This window comes from Spinacia oleracea, chromosome 3 (assembly GCF_020520425.1).
Source record: "Spinacia oleracea cultivar Varoflay chromosome 3, BTI_SOV_V1, whole genome shotgun sequence".
Taxonomy (NCBI): Eukaryota; Viridiplantae; Streptophyta; class Magnoliopsida; order Caryophyllales; family Amaranthaceae; genus Spinacia; species Spinacia oleracea.
The window spans coordinates 108,201,436-108,215,981 of NC_079489.1; positions in this window are offsets into that span (position 1 = coordinate 108,201,436).

The following is a 14,546-nucleotide window of genomic DNA, read 5'->3' on the forward strand; positions in this document are numbered from 1 at the left end:
CTTACTGCTCCTCCGTTGAGGCAGAAGACAAACTCAGACTGTGATCTGAAATCATCTTTGTCGGTTTGGAAACTTGCGTCCGTATAGCCTTTAACAATTAATTCATCATCTCCACTATAGACCAGGAAGTCATCTTTGTGCCTTTTCAGGTACTTCAGAATATTCTTGGCAGCCGTCCAATGTGCCTCTCCTGGGTCTGACTGGTATCTGCTCGTAGCACTAAGTGCATACGCAACATCCGGGCGTGTACATATCATAGCATACATTATCGAACCAATCAATGATGCATACGGAATCCCATTCATTTGTCTACGCTCATCAAGTGTTTTTGGGCACTGAGTCTTGCTTAGAGTCATTCCATGAGACATGGGTCGGTAGCCTCGCTTGGAGTCTGCCATCTTGAACCTATCAAGTACTTTATTGATATAAGTGCTTTGACTAAGTCCAATCATCCTTTTAGATCTATCTCTGTAAATCTTGATGCCCAATATGTACTGTGCTTCTCCTAGATCCTTCATCAAAAAACATTTCCCAAGCCAAATCTTGACAGAGTTCAACATAGGAATGTCATTTCCGATAAGTAATATGTCGTCGACATATAATACTAGAAAAGCAATTTTGCTCCCACTGACCTTCTTGTATACATAAGATTCGTCTGCGTTCTTGATGAAACCAAAGTCACTGACTGCTTCATCAAAACGTATATTCCAGCTCCTGGATGCCTGCTTCAATCCGTAGATTGATTTCTTTAGCTTGCATACCTTTTTAGCATTCTCTGGATCTTCAAAACCCTCAAGCTGTGTTATAAACATAGTTTATGTTAAAACGCCGTTTAAGAAAGCGGTTTTGACATCCATCTGCCATATTTCGTAATCGTAATATGCAGCGATTGCTAGCATTATCCGAATAGACTTTAGCATTGCAACTGGTGAAAAGGTTTCATCGTAATCCACACCGTGGACTTGCCTGTAACCTTTTGCAACCAATCTAGCTTTGAAAACTTCTAGTTTCCCATCCTTGTCCTTTTTCAGTTTGAAAACCCATTTGCTTCCAATGGCTTGGTAGCCATCTGGCAAATCGACCAAATCCCAAACTTGGTTTTCAGACATGGAGTCTAATTCAGATTGCATGGCTTCTTGCCATTGCTTGGAGCTAGGGCTCGTCATAGCTTGTTTGTAAGTCGCAGGTTCATCACTTTCAAGTAATAGAACGTCATAGCTCTCGTTCGTCAAAATACCTAAGTACCTTTCCGGTTGAGATCTATATCTCTGCGATCTACGCGGGGTTACATCTCTAGATTGTCCATGATTCTCACCAGAAACTTCTAAAGATCTCTGAGTTTCATCCTGAATGTCATCTTGAGCATTCTCTAGAGTTTGTTGTTCGACTCGAATTTCTTCGAGGTCTACTTTTCTCCCACTTGTCATTTTGGAAATGTGATCTTTCTCCAAAAAGACACCATCTCGAGCAACAAACACTTTGTTCTCAGATGTATTGTAGAAGTAATACCCCTTTGTTTCCTTTGGATAGCCCACAAGGATACATTTGTCAGATTTTGGATGAAGTTTGTCTGAAATTAATCGTTTGACGTATACTTCACATCCCCAAATCTTAAGAAAAGACACATTTGGAGGCTTTCCAAACCATAATTCGTATGGAGTCTTTTCGACAGCTTTAGACGGAGCTCTATTTATAGTGAGTGCAGCTGTATTTAGTGCATGTCCCCAAAATTCTAATGGAAGTTCGGCCTGACCCATCATCGACCTGACCATGTCTAGCAAGGTTCTGTTCCTCCGTTCCGACACACCGTTCCATTGTGGTGTTCCAGGAGGAGTCAATTCTGATAGAATTCCACATTCTTTCAGATGGTCATCAAATTCATAGCTCAGATATTCACCGCCTCTATCAGACCGCAGTGCCTTAATCTTCTTGCCTAATTGATTCTCTACTTCACTCTGAAATTCCTTGAATTTGTCAAAGGATTCAGACTTATGCTTCATTAGGTAGACATAACCATACATACTGAAGTCATCAGTGAAAGTGATAAAGTAGCTGAAACCACCTCTAGCATTTGTACTCATTGGTCCACATACATCTGTATGGATTAAACCCAATAGTTCATTTGCTCTTTCTCCAACTTTAGAGAAAGGTTGCTTTGTCATTTTGCCAAGTAAACATGATTCGCATTTACCATAATCCTCTAAGTCAAATGGTTCTAGAATGCCTTCCTTTTGAAGTCTTTCTAAGCGTTTCAAGTTTATATGGCCTAATCGACAATGCCACAGATATATGAGATCTGAATCATCCTTTTTGGCCTTTTTGGTATTTATGTTATATACTTGTTTGTCGTGATCTAATAAATAAAGTCCATTGACTAATCTAGCAGATCCATAAAACATCTCTTTAAAATAAAATGAACAACTATTGTCTTTTATTAAAAAGGAAAATCCCTTAGCATCTAAGCAAGAAACTGAAATGATGTTTTTAGTAAGACTTGGAACATGGAAACATTCTTCCAGTTCCAAAACTAGCCCGGAGGGCAACGACAAATAGTAAGTTCCTACAGCTAATGCAGCAATCCGTGCTCCATTTCCCACTCGTAGGTCGACTTCACCCTTGCTTAACTTTCTACTTCTTCTTAGTCCCTGTGGATTGGAACATAAGTGTGAGCCATAACCTGTATCTAATACCCAAGAAGTTGAATTAGCAAGTATACAGTCTATAACGAAAATACCTGAAGATGGAACGACTGTTCCGTTCTTCTGATCTTCCTTTAGCTTCAAGCAATCTCTCTTCCAATGCCCCTTCTTCTTGTAGTAGAAGCATTCGGATTCAGAAGTGGGTTGACTGACCTTCCTCTTTACAGATTTAGCGCCAGTTTTCTTAGTTGGGCTGGCCTTGTTGCCACCTTTCTTAGCATTCCTCTTCTTTCCAGATTTCTTGAACTTGCCCCCACGCACCATAAGCACATCCTGCTTATCACTTTTGAGCGTCTTTTCAGCGGTCTTCAGCATACCGTGAAGCTCAGTGAGCGTTTTGTCCAGACTATTCATACTGTAGTTCAGTTTGAACTGATCATACCCGCTATGAAGAGAATGGAGGATGGTGTCTATAGCCATTTCCTGAGAAAATTGCTGATCCAGCCGACTCATATTCTCAATGAGTCCAATCATTTTGAGAACATGTGGACTTACGGGCTCGCCTTTCTTAAGTTTGGTCTCAAGAATTTGCCTATGAGTCTCGAATCTTTCGACTCGAGCCAGATCTTGGAACATGTTCTTCAACTCACTGATGATTGTGAAAGCATCTGAGTTGATGAACGTTTTCTGCAGATCCGCACTCATGGTGGTGAGCATTAGACATTTCACATCCTTGTTGGCATCAATCCAACGATTGAGGGCTGCATGAGTGACCCCGTCGCCTGCAGCTTCGGGCATCGCCTCATCTAGGACATACTCCTTTTCTTCCTGCATAAGAACTATTTGCAAGTTCCTTTGCCAGTCAAGGAAGTTTTTCCCGTTCAACTTCTCCTTTTCGAGAATTGATCGAATGTTGAATGAATTGTTGTTTGCCATATTAAAAACTACAATTGAAAAGAATAAACAAATAAATAACCATTCACAGTTTCTCTTAATAAACTTAAATTCTAGCATACATGCATAATTCAATGTTTATTAAGCATTTTATTCAAGTTATGTGTTCCGGCAGGTGTGAATAAAATGATTCCAAGATCCTAAAATCATTGAAGAACTAAGCACAGTTTGTCGACTTAATCCTAGAACATCTTAGGTAAGAAAAAGCCTTTTGCTAATAGTCTAGAAACTATTCTTGGTTGATAGGTACGTCTAAGAACTTATTAGGTAAACCTATCGATTTTGCCACGACATAAAAGGACTCCTTACTTATATCGTTGAGTTTCACCAAAACTAACATGTACTCACAATTATTTGTGTACCTTGCCCCTTTAGGACCAATAAGTAACACCTCGCTGAGCGAAAACTATTACTAGATTGATGTAAAGGATATCCAAGCAAGTGTATATTTTGGCATGGCACCTTTTAACTCAATTTTTTAAGTTGGGAACTTAAGGCTCTTACTATGTTGGTTAGATTTTAAGTGAACTAAAATCCTTAATCATGCAACATAATCAAGCTTTTGATCTCATGCATTTTAAGACATATTTAAAAGCAATAAATAACTTAAAACATGCATAAGATAAATGTGATCTAGTATGGCCTGACTTCATCTTGAAACTATAACTTCAAAGTCCGTCTTGAAAATCTCCGTGGGAGGCACCATTTTCTTCAAATAGGATAAGCTATAACTAATTACAACTATTTGATGGTACGCAGACCATATTTGAATTGAAAAATAACTTTGGTACTTTAGACCAATTACATTCAAATTAATGGTACGCAGACCATATTTTCTATCCTATTTGGGCCATACTAGTCACTTCATAACCTGCAAAACAGTACATATACAATATATACCATTCACCCATTCATTATCATGAATGGCCCACATAGCTGGTTAGTAAAACACATTATGCATCACGTAAACATTTGCAGCAATTAATCAAGGGCACTAATAATCTACCAATTATTCAGTCCTTATTAATTCTAATCAAGTTGTTTTAACCTTAAGGATTTGTAGACCTAATCAAGAGTTTTATGACTAAAAGGGCTCCCACTTAAACCAATAAATTCATATGCTTTACTAATTTTAAACATAAAAATGTATTTCAAGTCTAACCGGAAACATACAAATTTAATTAAAATTTAAAGCTCATATAAATTCATAATTGAATCCAAAAAGTTTAATTTAATTTCAGTCGTATTTAAATTAATTCATGATTTTAATTTTAGTAAAATAATTAGAATAAATAAAATTTATTATAATTACAATATTCAAAATTAAAATCCAAGAAAATAATTTAAATTATTAATTTTAAAATTAATTAAAATTACGTAAACTGAAAAATTTCAAATTAAACATTCAAAACGATTTAATCGCAACGCAAACACCCTACGCATTGCACGCCCATGGGCCGCACGCACACAGCCATTGTTGGCCATATGCGCGCAGCCCATGCGCTCGTCGCATAGCTGCTGCATCTTCCATCGCAAGCCATCGCACGCTGTGGTGCTCGCTGCGCGCGCGCCAGCGCTCGTCGCACGCGAGCCATCACTCGCTGTGCGCGCTCGCCAGCGCTCGCTGCGCGTGCTCCGTCGCTCGCTGTGCGCGCGAGCCATTGCTCGCTGTGCGCGCGAGCCATCGCTCGCTGTGCGCGCGAGCCATCGCTCGCTGTGCGCGCGAGCCATCGCTCGCTGTGCGCGAGCAATTCCGCGCGATCAACGCTGGGCGCAGCGCTCGTGGCACGCGAGCTTGCGCTCGCTGCGCGCGAGGCTGCGCGCCCTTGCGCGAGGCAGTGCGCGTTGTGGCGCAGCTCGCTTGCTGCCCACACGCGACTGCCATGGCTTGCCTTTCGCCCATGCCCATTCGTCCATAGCTCGTGGCCCACGACACAAGGCAGGGCTGCTGCCTTGTGCTCGTGCACCATGCCCTTGCTCATTGCATTCGTGCCGCACGGGCGACAAGCTCCCTTGCTCGTCGTCGCATGCCCGCACTATACAACACCCCTTAAGGGTAACACGAAGCGTCCATTGCTTTGTGCGTGCAAGTTATATGAACGAATCGCATAAAAATTTAAAATTTATATTTAAAATTAATGACAAATTAATAAATAATATTAATTTCATAATTTTAGGGCGAAAAAATCGAAAATTTATTATTCAATTGATTTCCGATTGTCATGGATTCAAGTCTAGGTCATAAAAATTAAAATTTATCATAAATTTACAATTTTTATGGTGGTTTTTAATCATAGGTTTCTAATTAAATTATAATTAATTATGAAAATCAAATTAATTCTAAATTATTCTAATTTTCAACAAATTAATCATAATTACAAATTAGATTGCATAATTAACAAGGCTAGGCATTCAAACTTGTTAAACATATACAGTAGGTCAATCAAAAATTCAAGATTTATCAACAAGAATCGCAAATATTTAATTTAACATCTTAAATTTACGAAATTTTGCATTCGAAAAACTAAAACCTTCGAAAAGTCATAGTTAGGCTTCGAATTTGAGAATTCTGGGTTCGGCAGAAAAATATTTTTTTTGTCAAAATTTTAGAATGCCTTTTTCATGCGGAATTGACACAAAAATCACTCGATTTGGATGAGTAACGAAGAAACTGCCGAAAAACTGCGTACGTATAATTAAATAAACGCAATTTGCAATTAATTAACAATTACGAAAATTAATCACCCCTCTTAATTCTTGCAAATTTGTAATATTTAACCATGTTCATGCAATTTAGATTATGAAAATAATAAGGGGCTCGTGATACCACTGTTAGGTTATGATACATATGACAATACATAAATCATGCGGAAACAACCATTAAGCCAGGAATAAATATTATTTACACATAATCATATAGCATAATTTAGATGCATACTCTTTGTTGCGTGCCTTCCCTAGCTGCGCCCGAACCGAACAAGAACAAGTCTTTAGGACTCTAAGTGTCGTCCCTCCGTAGATAGTCCACAGCACGTCCGGATCCGCCTTAAGATTGACCAACTAGAATCGCCCTTAAGGTACTAGAATTTTCGGCACTCTTAGGTAAGAAATATGGCTGAATTTTTCTCTCAAAACTCACTTTGAATACTTGAATTAATCTCTGAAAATATGTGACCCTAGGCACGTATTTATAGAGTTATGGAAAGGGAATTGGAATCCTAGTAGGACACGAATTAATTAAACTTAGAATCCTACAAGAACTCTAATTAATTAATTTATCCTTTTAGGAATAGGAATTTAATCATATACTAACTCTAATAGTTTTAGGAATCATGCAAGAACACAAACTCACACACACACGGCAGCCACGAGGGCCGCCCATGCATGTGCGTGCGAGCAGCAGCCCACGCAGCGAGGCCATGGCCTTGGCGCGCGCTGGGCCTGCCTTGCGGTGGGCCTGGGCGCTGTCTTGGCTGTGCGCGCGTTTGGCTTGCTGGGCGATGGCCCGACTTCGTGCTGGGCCTTCGTCCGGCAGGCCTCGTCCGATGCTAATTCGTACGATACGCTTCCGATTAAATTCCCGGTTCCGGAATTCATTTCCGATACGAACAATATTTAATATTTCCGATTCCGGAATCAATTTCCGTTTCGAACAAATATTTAATATTTCCGTTTCCGGAATTATTTTCCGATTCCGATAATATTTCCGATTCTGACAATATTTCCGTTTCCGGCAATATTTCCGATTCTGGCAATATTTCCATTTCCGATAATATTTTCCGATACGTACCATGTTTCCGTTTCCGGCAACATCTACGACTTGGATAATATTTATATTTCCGATACGATCCATATTTCCGTTTCCGGCAACATCATCGTTTCCGGAGTATTCATTTCTTGCCTGTGACGATCTCAGCTCCCACTGAAACCAAGATCCGTCGATTCCGAATATCCATAGATGGAGTATCTAATGCCATTAAATACTTGATCCGTTTACGTACTATTTGTGTGACCCTACGGGTTCAGTCAAGAGTAAGCTGTGGATTAATATCATTAATTCCACTTGAAATGAAGCGGCCTCTAGCTAGGCATTCAGTTCACTTGATCTCACTGAATTATTAACTTGTTAATTAATACTGAACCGCATTTATTAGACTTAACATAGAATGCATACTTGGACCAAGGGCATTATTTCCTTCAAAAATCAGCCAAACACTTGCAACCCAAATAGCCAAAAATCCTAGTAACCTTAAGGGCGATTCTAGTTGGTCAAGCTTAAGGCGGATCCGGACGTGCTGTGGACTATCTACGGAGGGACGACACTTGGAGTCCTAAAGACTTGTTCTTGTTCGGTTCGGGCGCAGCTAGGGAGGGCACGTTACAAAGTGTATGCATCTGAATTATGCTAAATGATTACTCCCTCCGTCCCGGAATAGTTGACCTGTTTTCCTTATCGGGTCGTCCCTTAATACTTGACCTGTTTCTAAAAATGGAAATATTCTAACAATATTATATTATTTCTCACTCCACTCCTATTAACCCACCTACCCCCTACTCCATACAAAAAATAATTAAAAATTCAACCCCTACTCTCCCCCAACCCCACCTCTTAACCCACCTCCCACTAACTACATTAAAATAATACCCCACTATCAACTACTACCTATTAAATTAAATAAGTCAATTCAAGTCCCTTAAACTCTGTGCCGGTCAAACCGGGTCGAGTATTCCGGGACGGAGGAAGTATGTGTAAATAATATGTTTCCTGGCTTTATGGTTTTTCCGCATGATTTATGTTTATTCATATGTATCATAACCTAACAGTGGTATCACGAGCCTCTTATTATTTTCATAATCTAAATTTCATGAACATGGTTAAATTTTACAAATTTGCAAAGAATTAAAGGGGTGATTAATTTTCGTAATTAATTGCAAATTGCATTTATTTAATTATATGTACGCAGTTTTTCGGCAGTTTCTTCGTTACTCATCCAAATCGAGTGAGTTTTGTGTCAATTCCGCATGTAAAACGCATTCTAAAATTTTGACAAAATTCCCAAATTCGAAGCCTAACTATGACTTTTCGGAGGTTTTAGTTTTTCGAACGCAAAAGTTTGTAAATTTAAGATGTTAAATTAAGTATTTGCGATTCTTGTTGATAAATCTTGAGTTTTGATTGACCTACAGTATATGTTTAACAATTATGAATGCCTAGACTTGTTAATTATACAACCTAATTTGTAATTATGATTAATTTGTTGAAATTCGAATAATTTAGAATTGATTTGATTTTCATAATTAATTAATAATTTAATTAGGTATCCATGATTAAAATCCACCATAAAATTGTTAATTTATGTTAAATTTTTAATTTTTATGACCTAAATTTGAATCCATGTTAATCGGAAATTAATTGATTAATAAATTTTCAATTTTTCGCCCTAAAATTATGAAATTAATATGTTTTATTAATTCGTCATTAATTTTAAATTAAAAATTTTAAATTTTTAAGAAAACGCTCATGAATGTTGCACGCACAAAGAAATGGAAGCTACGTGTTACCCTTAAGGGGTGTTGTATAGTGCGGGCACGCGACGACGAGCAAAGGAGCTCGTCGCCCGTGCGGTACGAATGCAGCGAGCAACAAAGCGTGGCGCGCGCGCAAAGCAAAAGAGCTGGTCGTGTGTGCTATGTGATGGGCGAGGGCGAGGGACAAGGCAAGCGAGCAGTCGCGTGTGGGCGGCAAGCGAGCTGCGCCACAGCGCGTACTACCGCGCGCAGCGAGCGCTGGCCCACGTGCAGCGAGCGCTGCCTATGAATACATTTTTATGTTTAAAATTAGTAAAGCATATGAATTTATTGGTTTAAGTGGGAGAAATTTTAGTCATAAACTCTTGATTAGATCTACAAATCCTTTAAGGTTAAACAACTTGATTAGAATTAATAAGGACTGAATAATTGGTAGATTATTGGTGCCCTTAATTAATTGCTGCAAATATTTATGTGATGCATACAATGTGTTTTAACTAACCAATTATGTGGGCCATTCATGATAATGAATGGATGAATGGTATATATATTGTATATGTACTATTTTGCAGGTTATGAAGTGACTAGTATGGCCCAAATAGGATAGAAATATGGTCTGCGTACCATTAATTTGAATGTAATTGGTCTAAAGCACCAAATTTGTTTTTCAATTCAAATATGGTCAGCGTACCATCAAATAGTTGTAATTAGTTTAATTATAGCTTATCCTACTTGAAGAAAATGGCGCATCCCACGGTGAAATTCAAGACGGAGTTTCCAATCCATTTTCAAGACGAACTTTGAAGTTGAAGCTTCAAGATGAAGTCGGGCCATACTAGATCACATTTATCTTATGCATGCTTTAAGTTATTTATTGCTATTAAATATGTCTTAAATATGCATGAGATCAAAGCTTGATTATGTTGCATGATTAAGGATTTTAGTTCACTTAAAATCTAACCAACATAGTAAGAGCCTTAAGTTCCAAACTTAAAAATTGAGTTAAAAGGTGCCATTCCAAAATAACACTTACTTGGATATCCTTTACATCGATATTAGTAATAGTTTTCCGCCATAGCGAGGTGTTACTTATCGATACTAAAGGGGTAAGGTACACAAATAATTGTGAGTACATGTTAGTTTTGGTGAAACTCAACGATATAAGTAAGGAGTCCTTTTATGTCGTGGCAAAATCGATAGGTTTACCTAATAAGTTCTTAAACGTACCTATCAACCAAGAGTAGTTTCTAGACTATTAGCAAAAGGCTTTTGCTTACCTAAAATATTTTAGAATTGAGTCTAAATACATAATGTGCTTAATTCTTCAATGGTTTTTAGGATCTTGGAATCATTTTATTCACACCTGCAGGAACACATAACTTGAATAAAATGCTTAATGAACATTGAATTATGCATGTATGCTAGAATTTAAGTTTATTAAGAGAAACTGTGAATGATTATTTATTTGTTTATTCTTTTTTCAATTGTAGTTTTACTATGGCAAACAACAATCAAAACATCATCATGGGTTCTGAGCTTATGGTCAAGCTGAACCTAACAAATTTTCTTGAATAGGAAGCTAAGCTAGTTGAAATAGTCAGACTCAATGGACTTGAGTATGTACTGTTACATCCCATGCCAAGCTACTATGCCAGAGACATGACCCCTGAAATATTTTCCGCCTGGGATGCGGATCTCAAAAAGGTTATGAGTCTCATGCTGAACAATATCCCTGATGAATGGGCTAGAAGGTTTGTAGCTTATGAACCTTTTACGCTCATCAAGAATCTGAGGGATATCTGTCGTGGAAGCACGGAGGACAGGGACCTGAACGTCCATGAGTTGATTGAATCAATGTCTGGTCTAAAGGTTAGTTCTCCCAACAGGTTTTATAGGATGGAAGTCCAAGAAACACATGTTCAGCTCCTTCGCACTAAACAAAGGGTAGGCGTCCCACTAAGGTTCCATGTGGATCTTATGCTTTCATATTTCGATCGCCTAAGTCTGCTAGGAACACCAATAAGAGAAAGGATGGCAGTCTCTATCTTGCTCAATTCACTGCACAGTGGGTTTGGTCGGTTCAAGCAACTATACCTAAGTGAACCAAGAGAAGAAACAATTGCAGAATTTGTTCACCTTGTCAGAAAGGCTGAGATAATACTGGATTGTGAAGCCAAAGATTTACTCAAGGCTAAAGGGAGACCGTTCAAGAAAAGTGGAAAGTCCAAGGGCAATGCTAAATCAAAGCAGGACAAGTCCACATCAAGCTGTCTTTATTGTGATGGAATAGGCCATTACAAAAGAGAATGTCCAAAGCTAAAGGAAGATCAAAAGAACGGAACAGTCGTTCCATCTTCAGGTATTTTCGTTATAGACTGTATACTTGCTAATTCAACTTCTTGGGTATTAGATACAGGTTGTGGCTCACACTTATGTTCCAATTCACAGGGACTAAGAAGAAGTAGAAAGTTAAGCAAGGGTGAAGTCAACCTACGAGTGGGAAATGGAGCACGGATTGCTGCATTAGCTGTAGGAACTTATTATTTGTCGTTTCCCTCTAGGCTAGTTTTGGAACTAGAAGAGTGTTTCCATGTTCCAAGTCTTACTAAAAACATCATTTCTGTTTCTTGCTTAGATGCTAAGGGATTTTCCTTTTTAATAAAAGACAATAGTTGTTCGTTTTATTTTAAAGAGATGTTTTATGGATCTGCTAGATTAGTCAATGGACTTTATTTATTAGATCACGACAAACAAGTTTATAACATAAATACCAAAAAGGCCAAAAAGGATGATTCAGATCTCACCTATCTGTGGCATTGTCGATTAGCCATATTAACTTGAAACGCATAGAAAGACTTCAAAAGGAAGGAATTCTAGAACCATTTGACTTAGAGGATTATGGTAAGTGTGAATCATGTTTACTTGGAAAAATGACAAAGCAACCTTTCTCTAAAGTTGGAGAAAGAGCAACTGAACTATTGGGTTTAATCCATACAGATGTATGTGGACCAATGAGTACAAATGCTAGGGGTGGTTTCAGCTACTTTATCACTTTCACTGATGACTTCAGTAGATATGGTTATGTCTACGTAATGAAGCATAAGTCTGAATCCTTTGACAAATTCAAGGAATTTCAGAGTGAAGTAGAGAATCAATTAGGCAAGAAGATTAAAGCACTGCAGTCTGATAGAGGCGGTGAATATCTGAGCTATGAATTTGATGACCATCTGAAAGAATGTGGAATTCTATCAGACTTGACTCCTTTTGGAACACCACAATGGAACGGTGTGTCGGAACGGAGGAACAGAACCTTGCTAGACATGGTTAGATCAATGATGGTTCAGGCCGAACTTCCAATAGAATTTTGGGGACATGCACTAAATACAGCCGCACTCACTATAAATAGAGCTCCGTCTAAAGCTGTTGAAAAGACTCCATATGAGTTCTGGTTTGGAAAGCCTCCAAAAGTGTCTTTTCTTAAGATTTGGGGATGTGAAGTGTACGTCAAACGATTAATTTCAGACAAACTTCATCCAAAAACTGACAAATGTATCCTTGTGGGCTATCCAAAGGAAACAAAGGGGTATTACTTCTACAATACATCTGAGGACAAGGTGTTTGTTGCTCGAGATGGTATCTTTTTGGAAAGGAATCACATTTCCAAAATGACAAGTGGGAGAAAAGTAGACCTCGAAGAAATTCGAGTCGAACAACAAACTCTAGAGAATGCTCAAGATGACATTCAGGATGAAACTTAGAGATCTTTAGAAGTTTCTGGTGAGAATCATGGACAATCTAGAGATGTAACCCCGCGTAGATCGCAGAGATATAGATCTCAACCGGAAAGGTACTTAGGTATTTTGACGAACGAGAGCTATGACGTTCTATTACTTGAAAGTGATGAACCTGCGACTTACAAACAAGCTATGACGAGCCCTAGCTCCAAGCAATGGCAAGAAGCCATGCAATCTGAATTAGACTCCATGTCTGAAAACCAAGTTTGGGATTTGGTCGATTTGCCAGATGGCTACCAAGCCATTGGAAGCAAATGGGTTTTCAAACTGAAAAAGGACAAGGATGGGAAACTAGAAGTTTTCAAAGCTAGATTGGTTGCAAAAGGTTACAGGCAAGTCCACGGTGTGGATTACGATGAAACCTTTTCACCAGTTGCAATGCTAAAGTCTATTCGGATAATGCTAGCAATCGCTGCATATTACGATTACGAAATATGGCAGATGGATGTCAAAACCGCTTTCTTAAACGGCGTTTTAACATAAACTATGTTTATAACACAGCTTGAGGGTTTTGAAGATCCAGAGAATGCTAAAAAGGTATGCAAGCTAAAGAAATCAATCTACGGATTGAAGCAGGCATCCAGGAGCTGGAATATACGTTTTGATGAAGCAGTCAGTGACTTTGGTTTCATCAAGAACGCAGACGAATCTTATGTATACAAGAAGGTCAGTGGGAGCAAAATTGCTTTTCTAGTATTATATGTCGACGACATATTACTTATCGGAAATGACATTCCTATGTTGAACTCTGTCAAGATTTGGCTTGGGAAATGTTTTTTGATGAAGGATCTAGGAGAAGCACAGTACATATTGGGCATCAAGATTTACAGAGATAGATCTAAAAGGATGATTGGACTTAGTCAAAGCACTTATATCAATAAAGTACTTGATAGGTTCAAGATGGCAGACTCCAAGCGAGGCTACCGACCCATGTCTCATGGAATGACTCTAAGCAAGACTCAGTGCCCAAAAACACTTGATGAGCGTAGACGAATGAATGGGATTCCGTATGCATCATTGATTGGTTCAATAATGTATGCTATGATATGTACACGCCCGGATGTTGCGTATGCACTTAGTGCTACGAGCAGATACCAGTCAGACCCAGGAGAGGCACATTGGACGGCTGCCAAGAATATTCTGAAGTACCTGAAAAGGCACAAAGATGACTTCCTGGTCTATGGTGGAGATGATGAATTAATTGTTAAAGGCTATACGGACGCAAGTTTCCAAACCGACAAAGATGATTTCAGATCACAGTCTGAGTTTGTCTTCTGCCTCAACGGAGGAGCAGTAAGCTGGAAAAGTGCTAAGCAAAGCACCATTGCGGATTCTACAACTGAAGCGGAGTACATTGCTGCACATGAAGCAGCAAAGGAAGCTATATGGCTAAGGAAGTTCATAGGTGAACTTGGTGTAGTCCCCTCCATTAAAGGACCAATAGTCTTGTATTGTGATAATAACGGAGCTATTGCACAGGCAAAGGAGCCTAGACACCACCAAAGAGTCAAGCATGTACTTCGTAGATTTCACCTTCTACGAGAGTTCGTTGAAAGAAAAGAAGTCGAGATAAGCAAGATTGGAACTGATGACAACATATCAGATCCATAGACTAAACCTCTGCCGCAGG